The following is a 23,995-nucleotide window of genomic DNA, read 5'->3' on the forward strand; positions in this document are numbered from 1 at the left end:
TGTCCTTTGCAATCGTATTTACCCAAATCTTAATTAAGCCATGTAGTACTGCTTAAATACACTTTTCTCTGAAGCTTATTTGAACAAACATGACTTCATTGTAATAAGGTTAGGGTGATAGACTTCAGAACTTCGCGACTATCCGATGTTTTATTAATGGTAAGACAATTAGTAATGTACTTGTCTTGTTTGCATAATTTAAATTACAGTTGGCTTTTGGAATTCTTCCATAAAGCATTGTGAAAAATTTATAATATTTATTCAAAGGCAGTACGTGAGGACAACAAACGGACTCCGAAACAGTAACCCCGACAGTTTTACGGCCGTACAATAATTTTTTATTACGTTATCCTTCTTGACAAATTCGACACTACGAGATTGAATACATTGAATTTATTAGATTGTTTATGGCTGTTATCGATTTCGTCACGTATTTCTCTTTTAAAAAGAAATCTGATTTACTTATTTTCAATTCTTCATGAATTCTTCATTAGTGACTAGCTGTCGCTCGCGACTCTGTCCACAAGGAATTAAATAACTTAAAGTATCCTATGTGTTCTTCTAGACTCTATTCTACATATATGCCAAATTTCAGCGAGATCCATGCTGCCGTTCTGGAGATACTTTCAAACATACATCCTAAACATTCACATTTATAATTAGTAAGATAGTAAGATTATCTATTTGCTTCGATATTTTGTGGTTATAATCAATATTGGTTTTTAATAATAAAAGGTGTCTTCTTGATAACTTTATTTACTTGCAGTTGGATACTTTTAGCTCTTAGCTTTCTAATTTCAATTTACATTAGTTAATATAAAATAGTACATAGAAAGTTATTTTTATGCAAATTAAAATTGAAGGTTGCTCAAACAAATTAATTCAGTTACCATCTATGTACAGTCTAAGGTTATTTAATGTATTATGAATATGTTAATCTGACTCTGTGCCTGATATCAAAAGAGCTTAGCGTCACTAGACAGCTTAAATTATAATTAAATTATCTTTCCTACGATGTATATAAAGATTTTATACCTATCTCTCTACTTTGTTTTTATGTCTTTTTGTTTTAATTTTCATAAAAACATTTTTATAAAAGCTATAGAATCAAAACTGGGATAGTTTACAGAGAGAATAAGCAAGAAATTTTTCTTATTGGTTTAGCGTTTCCAATTTTTAAAATACCTTTGATTCGTTTATCACATAATGTGACCATTTCTATTGAATAGGTAGGAAAATTGATTCTATTATAGGTTGGCGAGGAGCCAAAGAAAACCTCTGTAATAATGTATTAGAAATAAAATGTTGTAGGAAACATAACATAAACTTAAGCGAATATTTTCCAGTTACACAAGAAACATTTTTTCCATACTAAGCAAGCGTTAACATAAATCGATGTATGTATGTCAAGACAAAAAAAATATTTAATGTAAAATAAAAATGCTGAAAATGTACAGTACAATGAAAGTAATTTACTGATTTTCAAGGAAATAAGTGTTGTGTAACGTTAGTTAATTATTCTTTTTTTACTAGAAATTAGAACTGGAGAGCTAGAAAATTTTGTTTTATTTATCGTATAAATAATAAAAACGATTGAAATAAATAGGTACTTAAGGACATTTGAGACAAAGTGGTTTGCAGCCGTAATCATTTGGTTTAGTGCGCGCGTAATCACGTCATCAATCCAACGCCCCAGCTAATGTCCCTCTCCAAGAAACGTAGTACCTAAAAATTCTTACTTCTTAAATATATCGATTTATATAAAGGAAATTATTGTGTAAAAAATTAAGAACAATGACAAGGGAAAACTAGAAAATGCCAAAGTTTTAATGGTTATCCCACCAAACCTTATGTTATGAACGTATATTGTGCGACAAGTTTCTCTGGGCCACTGAGAGAGGCGTTGCTATCGCGATTAATTCTCTCAGAAAACCTGTAAAAGAGTAGAAAATTACATACAAGAAAAAATGTGATAATGCAGCTGCAGTACGACAAGGACAAGGTACTCATATTTGACATCGACAAGAGGGCGTTAGTGAGCAAACATATTTTACTTTGACATATACCAACCGGGTTCGATAACTTTGTTATGTACCAAACCGGAAGATTCACATCGGAAGCTTTACGCCCTAAGTAAAACGAGCGAGAATAGACTTAAAAAAAACAGTGTACAGTGACAATACGATAAAACTCGTTTATGTTACTACTTCAAAGTTTGTAGGAGATTACAACAGCAGATACAATGCTTTAAGGATTAAGAAGCGTGGAAAAGATTTTTCTTGTACTTGTATAATTCGAGAGATTTAAAAGGAGATTTGAGATTTCATTGTTGGATATAAAAGTGTAAATCCGCAGATTTCATTTTTATACAAAGTGAAACAAAACGACAATTTGGTTATTGGCAGTTGATGCCATATTTAGATTTTAAAGCTAAAAACATTTTAAGATTTTTACTATTTGAATTTACGAAGGATTTGCTTATAAAAAAAATTAATGAAGAAATTTCGATTTAAAACTCTTTTTACATAGATATGAAGATATTTTTTAAGAAACTTGATCAGTTTTTGTAACAATGTTTTCGAAGCTCAAGTCTTGGAAAATTCTAGTATGTAAATGAATCACATCACATTATTTATACCGACTAAATTTATCAAAGCTCAAAGGAATACAAACTCATTATTTCTTTAACATAAACATTACTTTTGAGATAAAATATAATTTCCATTGTGCTTTTAATATTTGTTATCATCATTAAAATTATAAATTTCACTCGATTCTGCTAGTATTTATTGCGGGAGACAATGACCGTTCAGTCACGTATGTGGTCCCGTTTCACAGATAATAAAACTTTGGATTATCCGTAATACGGCTGTTTACACAGGGGAATTCATACTCCAGTATGTTGAATTTTTACCTGAAAGCTTTTATAAATTAGTTTTTTATACTTGAAAGAGAATTATTTAATATTAAATTTCATCAAAAATGTTTTACTTCTTACGTATTATATTACGCAATTTAGTCTTAATAGCGAAAAACGTGCTTATATCTTACTTCTTACTATATTATAAACGGGAATGTTTAAGTGGACCTCCAGAACAGCTGCATGGATCTTGCTGAAATTTGGCATAGATATAGAAAAGAGTCGCAGGCGACTGCTAGTACTACATATTGGTACATGTTACGATTATGAAATTATATCACTGTTTGATTTCATTCTCGAAATACCATTGTATGTATAAAACTGAGATATGTTTTTGTATGAATGTTTTATCGAAACCTATGCTTATGTGATCCGATCGATTGTGTTAGGATTGCATAGTATCTCCGGTTGTAAACTTTACGAGTCAAGCAATCTGTCGAAATTTCAAATTGCATATTCTGATAGTCCTTTGTGACGCCTGGAATTGCGACCTAACTGACCTACATGCGACGTAACGCATTCCCTACTATTTTTAAGCTCTCAATTTTAGACAGCACCGAACTGGAAAGCTTACTCACAAAATGAACATCGACTTTTGAGTGCCGTATTTTCGGTTTTACATGTATACCCCTAACTATTAACAAGTCCCACTAATTAGTAGCATTTTTCTTTTACATTAATGTAAAAAATTAATGTTTATATGAAATCTAATATAATATTGCTTTGCTTTTGAAACTTTATGTGACTATTGCGCAGACACTTTGACTCCTTTTGATACTTATAATTTTAGAAACTAACAATCTCGCTTATATTTCACAAAACTTACCTAGATTGAACCGGAACACGATTGTTACAATAAGGTATGATGTTACTTTGTCATGTAACCAAATAACCTTTAACGGAACGTTAGCGCGGACTAACTGCATTGCCCAGTTCTATCTCATTAAACCTACACAGCTTTGAATTTCCACGACCGAAACATCCGTATAAAAATATATTGTTTGCCGGAAATTTTTTTCCAAAGAGAACGTAAGAGATGATAATATGTTTTTTAGAAATGTTCCATCATCTGAAGCTGCAGTGATAGAGAACTGAAAAAAATTAGACATATTTTCTACTCATTTTCATATTAAATGCGTTGAAACATGATACTTCAATATCAATTTAGAAACTGAAGTGTATTTCAACAGGCTCTCGATTTGAAAGTGAAGAGCGAAAGGGTGAAATTTATTTACGCTGAATCAGACGCACTTCAGCTAAGCGGACGACAATATTTTTTATTAATTGAGGAAAACATAAAAATTTAATATTAGAAGTACCTTCTACTTAGTCAGTCGTTCTATTCACTTATTTTTTTATGAGAAAATCTACAGCTCTAATGAATGAGCATTTATTTTTATTTTTTTACTCACTAATATTACATTTTTGATATATTTTCAAGGATACAGAGTCGTGGTCAATAGAGAGTATAGGATAAACGAAAAGATTCTACACATCCTTTTCTGACGAAATAACATTTTTTCTTATTTTCTTTCACCCTTCACTAACAAGGTCAAGGAAACTGGTCGTAAATTTCTGATTCAAGACAAAGGAATCAAACTTGCAGAAAGGCAATTCATGGAAAAAATATTACGATTGGCTCCCCCCGCTGTCGAAACACTTGTATAAAACATGTCATCCAGCTCATTCTCTTTGAAAAAATAGAGACAACGATGTTTTAATATAAGCGCCAATAGTCTATTGGTTCAGGTTAAGAATTTCCAATGCCGTGGTCCAGGGTTTGTCGTAAAAGGCACAAGCATAAAGCTCATTTGGAATGGAACAAGAAATATTAGTAAATTAGGAGCATTAGTGACAAGTAATGTGCATCAGAATATGTTTTTAAATCGATTCCTACTTTTACCAATTCATTATTACATTTTTGGTTACTGTTGTTGGTCGTGTACATCGGCAGTGCTATTTCACGTTCATATTGTATATTTCATAGTACATTTATGAAGTTTTCTGCGTTGAATTACAAATATTTGAGTAAACAGAATATTTGAATAACATTTCGCGTCTTCTTAGAATATCGGTAAATTCAAAATATTCCTTTGTAAAAACTCTTTTATAAATGTTTTAACAATTGTATATATCACGTTGGAGATATATATTTTGAATTTGTTACTTGTTTTCGTGTAAGCTGCTATGTAAACAAGTTAATAAATAACTCAGTAATATGTAATGGCAATATTTACTTTACTAGACACATTTGAAAAGTTTCTACGTTAAGTAACGACAAGTAGACACAAAAATAGACAAGTCAAAAGAAAATAAAACTAAGTCCTAGTTACAAGAAAGTTACAATCTTTGTTTCAACCGATAATTGGCTCTTTGTTTATAGAAAAACTTTAAGTTGTACGCAATAAAAAGAATTAAATCGTTTAAATCTTTATATCTTATAAAGTGTTGTTTCGGGATAAAATTATAATACAATTTTAATTTACTATGAAACTACTATTGCTACGAAATAGTTCCGTGTTCAAATTTTAACCCTGGAATGACTTAACATTTTATGCTTTACTTCCCGACATGTTGCGGAAACAATTCAATATTCGTTGAAAACGAATAGAAATGAACTTCACATTTTAGGAATCTAAAGTACTTTAGATATAATTTTATTCTTATGAAATGCTTTTTTTTTCGTAATTGGGATAAAGCCGAAATATAGTAAAAAGTATCGAGATATAATAAGAAATAAAGCTATAAAGAAAAAAAAACAGATAAATCAAATTAATTTCACAGACTAAACTTCAGTAACTAGAAAATTTTCTATAGATACGTTATTTTCTATGAATAATCAAATCCTAACACTTGTGAATTAAACAATTGATTTATATAACACTTTTTTGTCATAATAATTGATTTTAAATGTAAAATATATTGATAAACCATTAATTATTGGTATTGACTAAAATTGTACAATATTCTCCATCGGTATCTTTGCAACGTAATAATAACCAAATGTTTGGAACATCGGAATGCGGTCAGTGCACCGCAGTAAGTAAAATTGGAAACCGATGAATTATTTCCCCACAATTTGATTCGATTTTCACATATTTCAGACGACACACACACACATGCACATGCCATACAATAATTTTCAATAAAACACTCGTATCACAACGTATAAAATATCTCTGCTTTCTAACAAATAGAATAAGAGGCATACCAATGTTTTTCGTTATGTATTTCTGCAGTGGAAACCCACGGTTAGATTCTTTTTTTAAATTTAAATTCAAAATTAACAATTCATTTGTTATTCCATTTCTTCGACTACATCAACATCGGAACGAACATTTTAGACGATTAACTTAGTTCATTGTCACAAAAAGGAATACATTTGCTGAAAATCAGGGAAAATTTTCGTAAGATTTAAAACGTAGGTTCCGCTAACAACGGAAATAGACTTGAGTGAAGCAACAATGCTAAAAGAACAATGGTACTTAAAGAGAACAAAAACATCATGTTTCGAGCTGGGACGTCCATGAAAAGACATTCTTAACATCAAGTGACTATGCAGTTTAATTATTATTACAAAAAAAAATTAAGTAGACTTTTTTATATTATACCAGTAATGAGGCAAATGACACGATCACCTGAATTCGGCGAAATAGCGAAGCGACCATTTCCCATAGAAACCCGCAAATGCAGATGCGTTACCTACCATTAATCAATTTTCTATAAACTAAACGCAAATTTAGATTTTCTTGATCTTAACATTTAATTTTGATCAATAAATCCCGTTGTTATTTGCTTATATGTCTTCGTGGAAGTTACAACATTCTAAGTTCAGACGTAAAAGTTTAAGCGTACTCAAATGTTGCTTACAAAGTTTCCCTTAAAACTTTCTAGCAACGGCAAGGGCGAATAAAAGTTGTGCCGGTTCACTTGAAAACTTAAATGATGTCATTATAGGATACAACTCTATCAAATACATGTTGCATTTGGATGACGAAATATAAAGATTTAATTACATGAAAGTATTTTATGACTTATTACCTACAATTATCTAGCATTATTTACCATCATTTAACAGTGGTAGAGCCCGCTTTAAATTGGCCCGGCTCGCCCGGTGAAATACCACGACCACACAGAAGACAGGCTCGAAGTGGAAGCTATTCCGCGTTTCGTTTGATGACTGTGCGTCCCGGAGGCCTAATTTAGTCCTGTTTCCCTTCCTACCTTTTTCTTATGAGGAAAGGATGGGAAGTAGAAGTGGACTTTCCGGATGAGAGGATGCATGGAAATGTTTTCTCTCTGAGCATCATCTCCTCCGTCGATTAAAGGTAGGCAACGCATATGCAATTGCATATGTCTATGGGCAACGGTCACTAAGCTATTTCAGCGATTTCAGGTAGCCGCTCGTTCATTTGCCACCTGATGAAATAAAAAAAAATAACTGAAGTGTTTATAATTATTATTGTTTTCTACCAGAGAAGTAGTTTAAATATTTAAATGGATTGTAAATTCATACATATCTTAAATTATACAAAAGCTAAAGCTTTAGCGTTTAAATCACTTGCCAGTTATAAAACAATTCCCCGAAGTCACTAAATAAATCTGTGAGCCACACCCTTCTTAGTTGCGACCTAAATTGGGTCAGGTCTTAAACTCATATAAAATGAATCGCAGGCCGATGTTACCTCAAGATAGACTTACTATAAATAAATTATAAGTCTTGCGGACCAGGAATATGTTTTTTTTTTAATTTTAATTCAGCTTATTTAGGTGTATTGTCATAAACAGAGTGAAGTAAATCGAAATTCGTCAATCATCTTTTAACTATTGACATAACGAAACATGATCTTAAGTGTGGGTCTTGAAAGTGACAGACACATATTGTCATCCTTAACATTCTCTTTGAAAAAAACAGAGACAACAATATGTGCAAATACAAGTGTTAGCGCAGTCAAAACCTAAAGTCAAATTGTCAATAAAAGGTCGGAAGGAAAAACGTACAAAATCAATTTGCTAACAAATGAATTTTTAGAAATAGATTTTTATAAACAAAATAAGTATTATATATTACCATGGGAATAAAATGTAAACGTATTCTCGAATAAATTCTAACAAATAAACATTGTATGGGCTAAAATAATCTATGAAGTGGTAAGAAATGCCTACAAAAGGAATTTTGTCGTAATCTAAATAGAAATCTTCTTTTAAGACGCCAGTATCTAAAGATATCGTTTACTTTAAGTATCACTGGAACCACGATGACATAATAAAGTAAATGATTATTTTCAGAGAAAACATCAGAGTAAAATTAACTATGTAATAAGAATTAATCTGTATTCTGATTACTTAATTATTTTTGTAGAGATTTCATTAAATTTTACTATTCTATGTGTACTTATTTTCAAGTAGTACTTCAGGTTTTCACCTCTCAAAACTAGTTAAGTAAAATGTTTTTAAAAACACATTGAAAAGAAAAAAATAAAAATAAATATCATTTCAACAATATTAAATTACTAAGTTTAACTACGAAAATATTGTCTCGTATAAAAAATTGTTTACAATGTATTATAATTTTCATTAACAAGCATCTCATGTTACATATAGCCGTTCATTATAAACGCGAAAAATTAACCAAATTAATTGAAGCTACGTAGAAGAGACCACGTTTTGTAATTATTTTTTAATTTAGGGTGGATGTGTAATTAAAAACAACAGATTTCAGGTAAAGCGTAGTTCGGTATAATTAAAAAAAAACAATTTCAATATTACTTGTTTCATTGATTTTTATCATATTAATTTTGTAAATATTTAATGCATTATCGTTCGATATTGCATCTAGCTTACAGTCTAGTTGTTTCTTCAGTGGCTTCACAATAATATCTTAAGACGAAGTAGAATGTTTCACCTCCAATAAGCTTCTAGGAGGAATTCAAGTAGATTTATGTAGACATTATTAGGCAGTGGCTTCCCGCTGGCGCGCTTTCACAGGGTCGGATTCACAGTTATGCAAATAACTAGATCGGTTTAACCAGTTGACCGACTGCCATCTTGTGAGTCTAACCGGATAAAATGGCAACCTTTTGATCTATTTTATATATTCTATCTATAGTTACATCTTTTATATACTCTCAATTTCTTCAATTCAATTGATTGTTTATAGTTCTCCTTTTGTTTATTAAGCCAGTGTCGAAAGAAGCTTCTTTCTTTAGAGTCGAATATATAAAAATATTTACTTCTTCTTTTTTAAATACTTAAGTAATAAATAAAATTGAAAATGATATGATGATATTGGGTTTTTAGTTTTTCTTTATAATATACAATTTAACTAAAGCGCATGAATAACGCATTTAAACTTGAGTGGCAATTGTTTTCCTAATTTGCGAGTTCTGTATATTTAATATTTCATTTCGGAGTTATGTTAGAAACTTTTGCTAAGCACAACAATTGAGCACAATCTTCAAAACAGAGAAGTTTTGATTATGTAAATTACTTTTGTAAACAATCCCTCAATCAAAATTAAGCAATAGAATATTGTTTTGGTAACTTCCCTGTAAAGTAATGACTTTCATTGAAACTTATCAAATTTAGTATAGGGCAACAAATTGTAGCAATACATTTGACGCACAAACTGATTTCGTTGTTTGTGTGATATTTGAAAACAATTAATTAATCTTCAATTTCTTTTTCATTCCAATGTGATAAATCATAAACAATTTTTAGGTTGACTGACCTAAGCTTACGCTTGGTCGCCACAAAATTACTTGACAATTTTTGCTCATACACCCTCTTGATTTTTATATAAAGGTACAATTTCAGAACACCGCATTATTACAATAAACCTACTGAAGAAAAAACTGGCGGAAATAAATTCACATTACCTTTGTTAATAAGAACAAAGGTAAATTACAAAACTCAAGCTTTCCTTATTTAATTCTTCTGTTTTCATAATTTTCCCCGAAATGCGTCCCACCAGCGTTAGTAAAACTGGTTGTAATTAAATTAAGAAAATGTACAGCACAATTTTTAACATTCCTTATTTCTAATTAAAGCTTCCTTGAGTTCGAGATATACATAATAAATTATAAAACAAATTAGACCAATAAACGAAAAGTAATTTAACCTTAGAAATATGGACGCTTAATATAATTGAGCATTAGCACGCTGAAGTGGCAATGAGCCGGCCTTATAACCCGAAGAACCCATAACCGTTGGAGTAGACGAGTTCTTGAATGGAGACCACGGGTCGGAAAACGTAGCGCAGGACGTCCTCAGACAGGGTGGAGCGATGATCATCGCAGCGCGGCTGGTAAGAGCTGGATGAGAGTGGCCGAGGATCGTGCTCATTGACGTGCCATGGGAGAGGCCTATGTCCAGCAGTGGACGAATATAGGCTGATGAATATGATGATAATGATGAATAAAATTGTTACATCATCATTTACAATTTAAACATCTAGATCCATCATCTATTATTGTATGTGAAACTTATGCTCAATTTTGTACCTGTGAAATCGACATTGTTATCAAAATTTTACATTGCTTTCATTTTAACTTGCAACGAATTGTTTTAGATTATTATCGATGTGACATCCTTTACAAATATGTAGCATGAAATATTTGGTAGGAAAATTATTCAAAAGCACGCGCGGAACGTATTTTCAAATAAACATTTCCTATACTCCGGTAACATTAAAGCAATTCACAGCTGCTTTAAAAATCTTTTCCATAAAAGCTAGTTTCCTGGTAAAAGCTCGGGAAAGGTGTTTACGCTGAAAAATATATAAAACTCTGGCACAAGCTGAAAAGAGCGGCTCGTGCAAATAAATTTAACTTCGACCGCCTTTTCAATTCAAAACCAAAGTTATACACTATAAACAGTGAATATATACTTGCCTGTAAATAACCGTACCAAATTAAGTCAGTAGAACTAAGGAAGGTTGAGTCAATAAAGGAACTTTTTTTTTTCATAAGGTGGCAAACGACCGAGCAGCCACCTGAAATCGCTGAAATAGCGAAGCGACCGTTGCCCATAGACATAGCAATTGCATATGCGTTGCCTACCTTAAATCGACGGAGGAGAGGATGCACAGAAAGAAAATATTTTCCCTTTCCATGCATCCTCTCTCCCAGAAAGTCCACTTCCACTTCCCATCTTTTCTTTATAAGAAAAAGGGTAGGAAGGGAAAGATGACTAAATAAGGCCTCCGCGACGCACACTCATCAGACGAAATGTGGAATTGCTTCCACTTCATGCCTGTCTTCTGTATGAACTGTTGACGACAAACCACTTAGGCTTTGATATCCTTGTGTAGTTGTGTATTAGAGGTCGCCTTTGTAGTGAAGACAAAAACGTATTTCTTGTTAAGTAAAAGCAACATTCGGATTACAGAGTTACACTTTTTTACGACAAAGATGAAAGTATCTACGTACTAATAATGTTGACAAAACATTGATATAAATTAAACAAATAATATTTTAATATACTAACACTGTCACTAGAAAGTTTGAATTTTCCAAAGAGTGACTTAATCATTTCAAACAACAATTAATTAGTGGACGTTACATAATTGTAACGGAGATTTTGTAATTAAACGCTTCACTACATAAGTTAGTTATTGTGTCTTTTTAATGGAGTTTTACTTCAGTTTGGTTACAAAGAATTGTATTGTCTAAACATTTATCTTAAAAGCTTTATACGAACTTGAAATGACATTTATTACTAGACTACTAGGATGCTACAGATATAAATTCAATAAATTGATATTTCCGATAAATTTTCAATAGAATACAAAGATATCGGAACAAAAAGGAATGGAAACGAGAAAGAAATATCTTAAGCGCAATATATTTGAGTCTGCCTGCAACTGACATCGCATTGTTCAAGGCTCGCTTTACTTAACAGGACGGGATTTATCATGGGAACGTAGTTTGGTACTAACTTGATCACATCAGTTGCTTAATGGTCAAAATAAAACTTCAAATCAGTCCTAACATTGTGCATATTAAATTATTAAGAGATTAACACACTGTCAGCATAACAGCAATATAAAAACATATTTTAATAAATTCATTCATCATTCATCAGATCATTTAAAATTCATTTCCTTTTAATTTCGATTTTCTGCAGCCTTGATAGATCTGGAAGAGTGAAATGGGAATCGATTCTCATACTTACTGGTATACAATCAGTCTTACCAGTTCTTTTTAACTACTGGTGTTATTAATTAACTTAATCGTAGTATTTGTAATATTGAAATAAGTATTTCCGTATACTTTTCAAGATTATCCCAAAAAAAATGATAAAAAAAATATTCAAGATGAATTATTCAGTGGAAAAAATAATTGATTCATTAGCTGAACGATGTCGAAGCCCCCCAGGGGACAGGGGGAGAAGGGGAGAACTTTGAGACTTTGTTATCTTACTTTGAATGAATTTTGAAAGGAAAAATTCTTCGTATAATAATTTGTGTTTACACAGAAATGAGTCACCGTAATATACTATACTTGAAATTGTTCTGTCTCACATATATATGCAAATTTTTATATGCTATAATAAATGAGATTCCTTATGCAAAAAATATTGGCCCAGTTTATGAAAGAATGCGACCGCATTGCTGCTAAGCATAACATGATTCTCGCTTTGAATAAAACTAAAAACTCCTACTATGAGAGAAGAATTTTATTTTAATAAAAAAATAAACGAATTGTATAGATTATGTCATTTTGTACAACGTTAATGTTGAACATGAGTATGTGCTTTTTAATACGTCTAACAAAAATGTTAACCAAGTTTAACAGTCAAGCAAAAATTATTTATTATAATATTTTTAATAGGATAGAATACGTCGCCGATGTTCAAAGAGGGATGATCTTTACGTAAAAAAATATAAAAAAAAATGAAAAGCACTTTATCAATTGGATTAAAAAGACTATGGTAATTTCAAAGTTATACATAAAAGCACATTAATCTTTCTAAAGCTTATTAACTTCGCATAAAACTTGACGCACACTCTTTTCTGAGAGACTTTAACTTAAGTGAAGAAAACAGTCTTGACGTTGAGAGCAAGTCGGGTTAATTAATACATTTTAAATGGAACTAATCTTTTAATCTTATTCCAGACTCTGTTTTATAATTTTAGTAATTCATCTGCGTGAAAAATAAAATTGAAATTTCATCTAGAGTTACGTAGTACCCAACATCTAGTACAACAATCCATGTAACAACAATCCAATTAACAACGAACTTAATCTGTTCAATTGATATTGTTCGTTAAATCTTTGACATGATACTTACAAAAGTTGTACGATATTTTTATGTTATTCTATAGTTAAGGGCACCCGACGCCGATATGTCTATACCAAAGTGCTCGTATCATGTTCCCTGCATGTATTGGATTTTATCCAAAACAGCTCTTCAAAAAATATTTTCTGCTTGCCAGATTTTTATTTGTAAATTATTTATTCGATTTTTTCATCGTATACACTTTTAGTAAGTTCTTAATTTGTTTTTTTTTGTGTTTAGTTGTTTTATATTAATGTATGTTTACAAAAAGGCTACTAAAGTGACAAAAGTGACTCGACTTTTAGCGTTTAACTTAATTAGTTGTGCGACATTTCTTCTAGAATATGTATGTTCTCTAAAATGTTTTAATGTTGCGAGTTTAAAGTTAAAACTTGCTAAGTTATAATTTCGTCTGTTTGTTTTATTCAAATATCAACGTGCTTACAATTATGCATGGAATATTATAAGTAAAAGTACTGTTAATTAAATAGTTTAAATCTTTTTTAACTTGGATTTTCTATTAAAAAAATAAATTTAAAAATCTACCTTCTCATTTTAGAACTATAAAAAACACTGAAATTAAAACAACAGACACCGAAAACAAAAAAGAGCACAAGAAAGAACCCATTAACCTGAATACTATGCAAACAGTAAGACGGCAAAGAGAACAAAGCTTTCAAACTAAAACAACGTCAATGTACTGAGACGAACATAAGCCTTTATGAAAATTAACGAATTGTTTTCATTCTTATGTTGTTTGAAGACCATTTATTATACAGCGTGTTCCAAAATTCCATTTTTTTTGGTATTTTTTCCCTGTAGTTATTGACTCGGCTATCTGTAGCGGCTTATCGTTGAATTTTGAGACACGCTGTAAACATCAGATGTAAATTTTTTTCAACGAATGGCCGGGGTGACTTTTAATATTCTGACTCTCTCACTATCCACCTTTAAATACCATTTGATTCTCCAATCTGACTTTACGATCTAGAAGCTTAGACAAATTTTTATTAAACGAATGATCCCATATTTTTCGTTCTTGTCTTGAACAGCATCATGTTATAGTTTGTTTTTTTATTATTGTTTTAATTTAAATTAAAGCTGTATAGACGTTACGTTACTCTTTTCCTTCTCACTAGTGAAGGAAACTTTGAAAACGTATCGTAAATTACTGGTACGTTGGGCAACGGCGTTCTAACGACAGACTTTAACATTTAATTACTTTAGTTTGTTCTGTACAGCAACTTCATTTAACTTTAAAGTAATAAGACGACAGCATACGTGGAGGACAAAACAAAACAAGTTATAGTAAAAATTTAAATTGGTTAGAACAGAAAACGTTTTTAATTTCAATTTAACGACAAATGAAATTCCAGATATTTTATCGTACAGATTAAATTAAATCAGATTTAAAAATCGTATCGTTTGTTAACTTGCCACAGGTATTGATAAATAGTAATATCTGTATTTAATGGAACATAACTCGCCTTTTACAAAGATAAATAGTGGCGTTAACTTTTTAAAAACGGCGCAATTTAAAAAATACAACATTTGTAACAATGAACTGTCATAATTCACAACTTTCGACATATTTATTCAGGCGGGCAAAACGTTAAAAACTTAAATGTTATAAAATAAATTTAATATAGGTACTCGTGCTGGAAAATAATATTTCTTTCAAATTTTCACGTAAATCGGTTATTTAATTAATGGTTTGTCAAAAGAACGTGTCGTTAAAGTAGTTTTGTTGCATTCTGTGTGAATTTTGAACTTTTGCCAAATGGATTTTCATTGCTAATTTGACGCCACTTTTAGTTCACTGCAACTGTACTACACATATGACATTTCGTTGATTAGTGTGTTCAAAATCATAAAAATAATATTATCACTTGCTCTTGCAGCGTTTTTACTCATACATACCTGCGCAAACCTTATCTCACTGGCAGTCGGGTCACAGCGAGGCATTTGTATGCAGACTACGTTGCTAGCCTGAAGCTAAAAGTTATCACTAAAATTAATACAACACTTTAGCCATTTCGAAAATTTTATATTGGATATTATCGAAGTTTTTAAAGTTGGAAAATCTATAGACCTTTTTCTACGTTCGAAACTGCATTGTTTATACTCGATACTTAAAAACTAATCGACACCTTTTACTTTACATATGATTAAAAATAATGATGCATTTGTTCACTAACATATAATTAATGCACATTAGGTTCATTTCAAGCCACTTGGAACCCAAAAAATGATTAATGATTGTACGAATGATTAATGATAGCGTCATGTTGCACGTATTTGGTCGTAAATCAAATAGAGTAAGATTGAATATTGTACGACTGGGGAATGCTTATAGACTAACTAAAACTCGAGGACATGAGATTTACATTAGCCTTTCAATGTATTTACTACATGTTTTGTTCCAACCCTTTATAAATGTATTGAACCACAAGCCAAACTCAAAGCAATCATGTATATAATCTTACTAATATTACAATGCGAAAGTTTAGATGGATGGATGGATGCTTGTTTAAATGTATCTCCAGAACGGCAGAACGCATCTCGATGAAATTTGCCAAATATATAGAACACAGTCTAAATGAGCACATAGGCTACTAATTATGTTTTTTTTATTACGCGCGGATAGAGTCGCGGGCGACACTTAGTATGTATATACATAAAGGTATTAATACAATGCTCTTTATTAATGTTTCTTATATTTTCTTAATCATTGTACTAAGCATGTCTAAAGTTTTAAGTGCCATGAACAACAACATCTGTTGCAAGAAATGGCCGGCTCGCCCGGTGCAATTCCACGACCACTCAGAAGACAGGTGTGAAGTAGAAGTAATTCCGAGTTAGTAAGGATCTTTCACCGTATAACTTTTTTACGAGTAAACTATCAATATTCGGCCTTATATTGTTGTTAAAAATGAAATTGACAAATGTTGACAAACAAAAATTGTTCCAACATTTTTGCGTTGGTAAAATGCGGCGCACGAATGTAATAACCTGTAAATTAAATTCCACTTAAACAGTCCTCTCCCTCGACGAAATTTTAATTACTTTTCCCCGTGTACGGACAGAGGTACAAAAATGTTTTGTATCTCACTATTTTATATTTATTTTTAGCACGGGTGGAATCCTGGTTGATGGCAAACTATTTGTTTCTGTTAAAGGTAGTGTTGAGAACTATAATTACTTAACATTCGTTTTTCAAATTTATAGTGCATTATGCATTATAAGCATACGAAATGAAAATAATATACCAGTATTTCAAGTGACGTATTCATATTTTCTTTAATTTTATTAAGCCTTGGTGACAATCTTAACAATAAAAAAGAAAAAATAATAGCAGAAAGTTAGATGTACAATTTACCAAAGCAACAATTCTGTAAAAAGGAACATTTTTGCCTAAGTTTCCACTTTAGTAAAGCGACTGCCAATAAAGGGGTTTTATTTGCGCGGCTTTTGTTTTCACCCCGGAAAAGCGCTCAGTCTTAAAAAAAGTAATGTTCAACATTCAATGGTGCGAATTTTATTATTTTATCACTAGATTTTATTCATTTATTTTGTCAAGATAAATTTACATCAAAACGTATTCGTGTTCAAAATATCGAACACATCCCTACACTTGTAAGTACTTTATTAAAGTAAATAAATAATTGTATTTTCTACAGTTACTGTCATGTGATATACATTACATTACACGACCGTTCTTTAATATACAAGGTGTATATAAATTCCTCCTTCTTATAAATCTAAAATTAACAAAACTTAATTGTCAGTTTAACATATTTTATTCAGAACACCCTTAATTAATTTATCGTAAGAGAAATTAAATTACAAAGACTTAGTATCAATGAATATTTATTAGACATTTTGTTGCTTCTCTCTTGTAATTGTCTCGTCGGTTTGCATAAAGGGTCATTTAATTTAAACGCTGTCGACATTATTTAAATTATCTACCAGTATAACTTAGGCTTTCAATTATTTCTTCCTGTTGAATACATAATTTTATAACATCCTATTTAGTTTAGTTCACTGGTTAAAAATAATAAGCGGTTTTAACAATGTTAACTGTAATACATTATTGGTATTTAATAAAAACACACAAACAACTAACAATCTGGTAAGATATAAAAAAATACATTGACACTAGCTGTCGCCCGCGACTTTTTCTGCATGAAATTAAAAAAAAAAAACTTAATAAGTAGCCTATGTGTTCTTCCAGACTATGTTCTACATCTATGTTAAATTTCAGCCACATTTGTTCAGTCATTCCGGAGATACCTTCGAACAAACATTCATCCATCCTTCTAAATTGCTTATAAGTAAGGTCTGTAAATTCAAGGATTGTATTTGAATTGACTGCAATATTGACTGTGATATTAGAAAGAATGTATCTCTATACACAGTACAACAAATAAGAAGATGAAACAGACTCCCCAGACGGAGTTTAGGGCGAAATCAACTGAAGTGGTTACGGCTTATCCGAAACGATTGGTTTATACAAATTGCCCGCTTGCTATTTCAGCTACATTGGATTTGAAGTTTAATTTTGAATAATGCAAACTGTCAATCAGTAATGAATTAATTCATTTAATAGATGATGGGTATAAGCTTTTCATATATATTTAATCCTTAGCCTGTGTTAGTTCCTGTTAGACATAGGCCTTCACGTTTTTACAATTATTGGATTTATTTTGACTGTCACATCAAACAAAACTTTACGTTATATATAAAAAACAATATAAATTTTACATACACGTACGAAATATTTAGCTTTTCATATACACAATCTAATGACATGTTCCGTCATAAACGCGACTTCCGTAGAGCATTGCGGAAATGCGTCACGTTACGCTCGTAAAACTTGATGTTTTTTTAATGTTCCATTACGATTTTTCATATCTGTGCCGTGTCATATGTGAATAAATAATTCATTTTATATACAATTTTACATGTTTTTTTGACAATCTTTCTGCCGAGACAACAACAAAAAAGTACATAATTAAGATACGGTGCTACGTAAAACTCGCTGTTTGGTTAAAAATCCTTAATTAAACCTTATAATAAAATACTATTATAATTAAGAGATAGAAAATGATCTTAATTTTTAACAAACTTCATTGGTAATATAAAGTTAATACTACAATTCGTAATTTTCTTTTATTCAACGCTTTAGTACAAAAATGGCGTCAGCGTTTCTATGTCGAACAACACTTCACTCAGTTACGCTCAACTCTTAACACTACAACTCAAGCAACTTTCTCACTAAATAAAATAGATTTATTTTTCTTTCTATACTAAGTGCTATGTGGGACAAGACAAAAATTAAAATGTCTACAACGAAAGACGATTGTCAAAACATACTTTGATTTTTCAATAGAAATAAAAAAAAAATAAAATACACAAAACGTAATAGTAAAACGAATGTGCTAAATGTATTAAAAAAAGTATATAATAAGTAGTAGAACAAAGAAAAGTTTCTTATCATTATTTCGGTACACGTATGTTTTTAAACCTTTCTTTATCAATATATTCTGAACATGAACATTTTCTAGTAAATTGTAAAAACGTGCTTATTATCTATTGCAGAATATAGTAACAATTAAGGCAAAAGAAGAAAAATAAAACCAACGCTTATTCCGATTTCTGTAGGTAATGGTTTAGATTTCTTTAAGAAGGAAAAAAATAAATTTGCCAAAGCGTTTCTTGAAGAGCGTGATGTCATTTGCGAGAAAGCTAAAATATATTTATCCTCGTTATGGTACTCTCTTTTTGTTTTTCTTTCATATTTATCAGACTAAAACAAAATAGATCATTTTATGACAGTATTCAAGGCATAAAATTAAAAATGTTAATCAGTTTTTTTTATTTCACTTTTTTTGTTCTTAATATTACGGAAGTTAATTATACTTTTATTTACAATCTTTTTTTCAATAAATAAGTGTCCCGATTAACATTTATGAATTAAGATCAAGCAGATGTTCCAATGTATAAAAGTGACATTTTATAGTTGTATAAAACTTAAAAGCGCATTGAGTATGTCGCTCATCATTTGCCAGCTTTGCAAATCGTCGGAGAGAAGCTTTCTTGAAGTTGAATGGCAATCGTAGACACTTCCGTAGCACCGTTTACTGGCGTAGCTTAAAATGGCGTAGTGTCAAACCGTACACAAAAGCTCCACTTTAATTATTTATCTAGGTGTAGAGATACTTTTAAAAAAACGTTAAAATGTTTTCAGACTCGTTATAACGTCTTCCAATCTTACTAGTATTACAAATGCGAATATTTAAATGTTTGGATGGATGTTTGTTTGAAGGTATCTCCGGAACGGCCCAACGGATCTTGATGAAATTTTGCACAGATGTAGAACATAGTTTGGAACAACACATAAGCTACTTATTTTTATAATAGAGTTGCGGGCGACAGCTATTTTTTTGTAAACTTTCGCATTTATAATATTAGTAAGATGCATAAACCTAACTTTTATGATTTTTGCGTTAACCGTATTGCTGGTTCAATATAGCTATTTTAATCATATTAAGTCTGCAAAATGTATTAACTACAAGCATTTTCCATCAGCAAAGTAAGCTTAATGATACGAAAGCGGGGAAATGCGCTGTAATGACTTTTAATAACGTTTGCTCTACCGTTAAACAGATGCCGCATTATCTTGCATGTGTTACTTTCATAAATACAATGATAAACAAAAATTAATATTTTATCGTTGTTAATATAATACCAGTTGAATTAAATACTAGCCTCCGCCCGCGACTTCATTCGCGCAGAATTAAAACTAAAACTTAATAAGTAGACTGTGTGTTCTTCCAGACTATATTCTACATGTGTGCCAAATTGCATCAAAATCCGTTCAGCTGTTCCTGAGATATCTTCAAAAGAACTAGACATCCATCCATCTAAACTTTCGCATTTATAACATTAGTAAGATTATCCTTACTCAATATACAGATATCATCATCAATTAATTTATGGAATAGTACAAATTATTTTGTTTACAGTTCAAACATTTTACATTTTGTTATTAGAACAGACAGATTTGATAATACGAATTTCCAATTTTAATCGAGCGTAAGCTCACATACGAATAACTTTGCAACTTTAATTTTGTACACAAAATAGATTTAACAAGTGTATATGCAGTTTATGTAAAAATATTTTTCAAAGCGAAATGCAGAAGGTAAACATGAAAATCTAGCGAAGTTTGTAAAATCTTTTAACTCAGTCTTATTGCATTTACTCAATGTAGTCGTGTGTTATTTCTGACCGCTGCATAAAGGAGATTCAATTTAGATAGACTCAACGTAAACTGATTTAGTATCCAATCAGTTTGTCTTAGTCTGATTTACTAATCCCTGGACTGACTTACCTTACTGTGACCAATCGAAGTATACATGATATATGTATGAGTTCAAACTACCCTTTATTCATAAGAAACTATTCTTTACTTGTTAATGCTTATGTGTACTTAGGTTAGGTATTATAACGTTCAGAGTTCAAACTAATAGCGTTCCAGAAAGGATGGGAAGGGAAAGTGGAATTGACAGAGGTGCATAGATGAGGGAAATATCTTGTTTCCGTGAGTCAATTCCTCCGTCGATTAAAGGTTAGCAATGCATCTACAATTGTGGATGTCTATGGGCGGCGGTCGCTTCTATATTTCCACGAAATCAGGTGGCCGCATGAACATTTGCCACTTTATAATAAAAGAAATGAAATGAAAACGTGCAATAAATAAATTTAAAATTACATTTCCTAGTTCATTGCACATTTAAAGCATTGTATTTGTGCTTCGACTCTATTGGACTTGGAGCAGACAATCTCTGGGGAAATTCACCACTGACTGCGCTACAGTAACGTTATATGACTCGTTTAATCTTTGCATAGTTATTTTGACACTATGTTTATTCGTATTTTAATTATGGGTATTATTTATTTTAGGAGTCCACCCTTCAGCTTATACGCTTAGTGAATAAAGACTTTGGGTCACATGATTCCATAAGGGTCATATGACGTCGAATTCTCGACTATTCCTTTCGTTTGCCTTTAAAATATTTTATCTTAAACACAAGTATTTCTTAACAATGTTTATTTATCTTTGAAGACATAGTTAATCAAATACGAACCACAATTAACGATATTATTCAAGCGAGTACTTGACTTTGAAGTCAGATTGTTCACGAAACAATGCACGACCCGATTCCCGACACGAATACTAAACTGAACCTTTCTTCGTTGATAAAATGAACAAAAACTTTTATATATTTTATCGCTATTCGGTTAAATTGTTGTAAAAATATTATTTACAATTAAGTTTTCAAAAGCACTTTATAAAATATTAAGATGAGTTTAAGAAAGTATAAAAGTACACTAACAACTTGAATAGACTATTTGTTATATCAAAGACTTATAAAATCTTTTACATTTTCTCCTCTCTATACTTTCACGTAGAAGATTTTATGACTTCGCAAGTTCACCTTGTAAAGCCGCACCTGCACGAAGTAATTTACTTTCTTATATAAACATTGCAAAGTAACTGTTTAATAACTCACGTGTATGTACTATTACTTTTTGTATTATAATTTAATAATCACTACAGTCCGTTATATTAAGATTTCCATAATGAACCGTCTTACATTGCTGACTCATAAAGTCTCATTTACTTTAGATTCAATCAAATCCTATCTCTTTATATTAGTAATGATAAATAATATAAAACAAAATATACTATGAGTTTTCCTGGTAATAATAGCATTAACGGTCCGGTTCGACAAGAGAAAGGTCGACAAAGAAAACAAAAGCCTACCGTACCGCCGTAATATGGCCGTGGCCGAGGAAATCCGAGAACCCATTACTGCTAACAAGGGCCGTCTTGTTACTAAAGGACGACAATTTATCACGATATACACATTAAAATCTTTTATTTATTAAAAGTAGGTAAAACATTTTTTACAGATGTTTTCTCAATCCTTATTTCCCTCTGCTTTTTTTTTTATAATTTTCAGATAATAACCTTACCCGCTTCGTTCTATGCCACCAGTTTGTAATGGACTAACGCGGCAAATGAATACTTCACAGTAAACTCTAGTTGGTTCCCAATTTAACTTTGTGAAAGGTTCTACTGGAACAATTATAACGAATAATAAAATTATCGTAAAGATTTCTGCTTTTTCATAATAGTTTGTATTTCATTTGATTTATTTATTAGATTAGATTTTATTATTTACTTTACTATTAAAGATACACTACTTATTAATAGTACTTAAATATCTTACTTATATTATAAATGCGAATGACTGGATGGACGTTTGTTAGAAGGTATCTCTTGAACGGCTGCATTGACCACTCTGAAATTTGGCATAGATGTAGAACATGCTCTGGATGAACACATAGGTTATAATTTTTTTTTTATTACGCGCGGACAGAGTCGCAGGCAACCGCTAGTATTATGATACATCCATGTTTTATTTAATTTTTTTTTATTAAATTGATCAAACAATAATAATCACTGTCACTTTATTGCAATCAAACTAATTTTCTTAATAAGAATATGAGATTTGGAAGATTGTATTGCATATTGATATGTAAAGGCGTGTCTGTAAAAACTCCAATCCATTTGGTTTCCTTCGCCCCTGTTGAATTAAACAGTTCTGTACCTCTGAAAGTGAAAAGTAATTTCATTTAGACCCATCCTTCAATATTAAGCCAAAAAAAATACCGAAATTTTATTCCAATATAAATCAAGATATTCAGACGCATTTCCATAATGTACCAATTTTCTACCCTTCCTCAATTTGGGGAAGCTAATTTATTACATTGAAAACAATCAAGTTTATTATTACTTTGAAGGCAGCTGTTGGTTGTTATTATAATTGATGTACTTATAACTTTTTAAGTAAGTATAAAATAACAATAGATAGGAATTCGTATAATAGATGAAAATAAAAAAATAATTTACTTTTTCACGAACATAAGATTAAAGAAGATTTTCAAATTGTCACTGTTTTAACAAACTAAGATGTTATTTACAACCCATCATCAGGTACGTCCCCACCGAGGGACTCGGAGCCTACCCTAAGTTAGGGGTGATTATACCGTAACCACGCTGGCCAAGTGCGGGTTCGTTGACTTCACACGTGTCTCTGAATTTCTTCTCAGATATGTGCAGATTGCATCACGATGTTTTCCTTCACCGTAAGAACGTCGGAAAAACACATTGGTACATGGCGGGATACGAACCCAGGACCTGCAAATTGCAAGTCAAGGGCTTGACCACTGAGCCACCGACGCTCCCTAGCTCTCGTTAGCTCAGTAGGTAAGAGCGCCGATATATATTCAACGTAAATACCGCGCTATTAAATATATTTAACATTTCAGCTAATATTTCGTATGACATTCATTAGCATCGCTAATTGGAATTGATTGAGCGGTGGCGACGGTTCCCATCGCGTATGATTTTAATTATAATAGTTTAACATCGTAATCACAGGCTCCCAGTAAGTTCAAATTAAATTAACAGTAATATAACAATGTAGAGGCTAATTTTATAGTTTACGTAAATGACTAATATAACTGACTTATGTAAATGACTTATGTAAGTAACTTATGAAAATGACTAATATAACTGACTTATGTAACTGACTTATGTTAATGACTAATATAAATGACTTATGAAAATGACTAATATAATTGACTTATGTAAATGACTAATATAAATGACTTATGTAAATGACTAATATAACTGACTTATGTAAATGACTTATGTAA

The 23,995-nt window shown here is 31.1% G+C and overlaps 1 protein-coding gene across 1 annotated transcript in view; it reads left to right on the forward strand.

Annotated features, from left to right (window-relative positions):
• The window catches only part of LOC106118949 (zinc finger protein 271), a 71,703-nt gene that overhangs the window by 26,295 nt on the left and 21,413 nt on the right, over window positions 1-23,995 (forward strand). The window lies entirely within an intron of this gene.

The sequence above is a fragment of the Papilio xuthus genome, unplaced genomic scaffold (genome assembly GCF_000836235.2).
Source record: "Papilio xuthus unplaced genomic scaffold, Pxut_1.1 DF827542.1, whole genome shotgun sequence".
Classification (NCBI taxonomy): domain Eukaryota; kingdom Metazoa; phylum Arthropoda; class Insecta; order Lepidoptera; family Papilionidae; genus Papilio; species Papilio xuthus.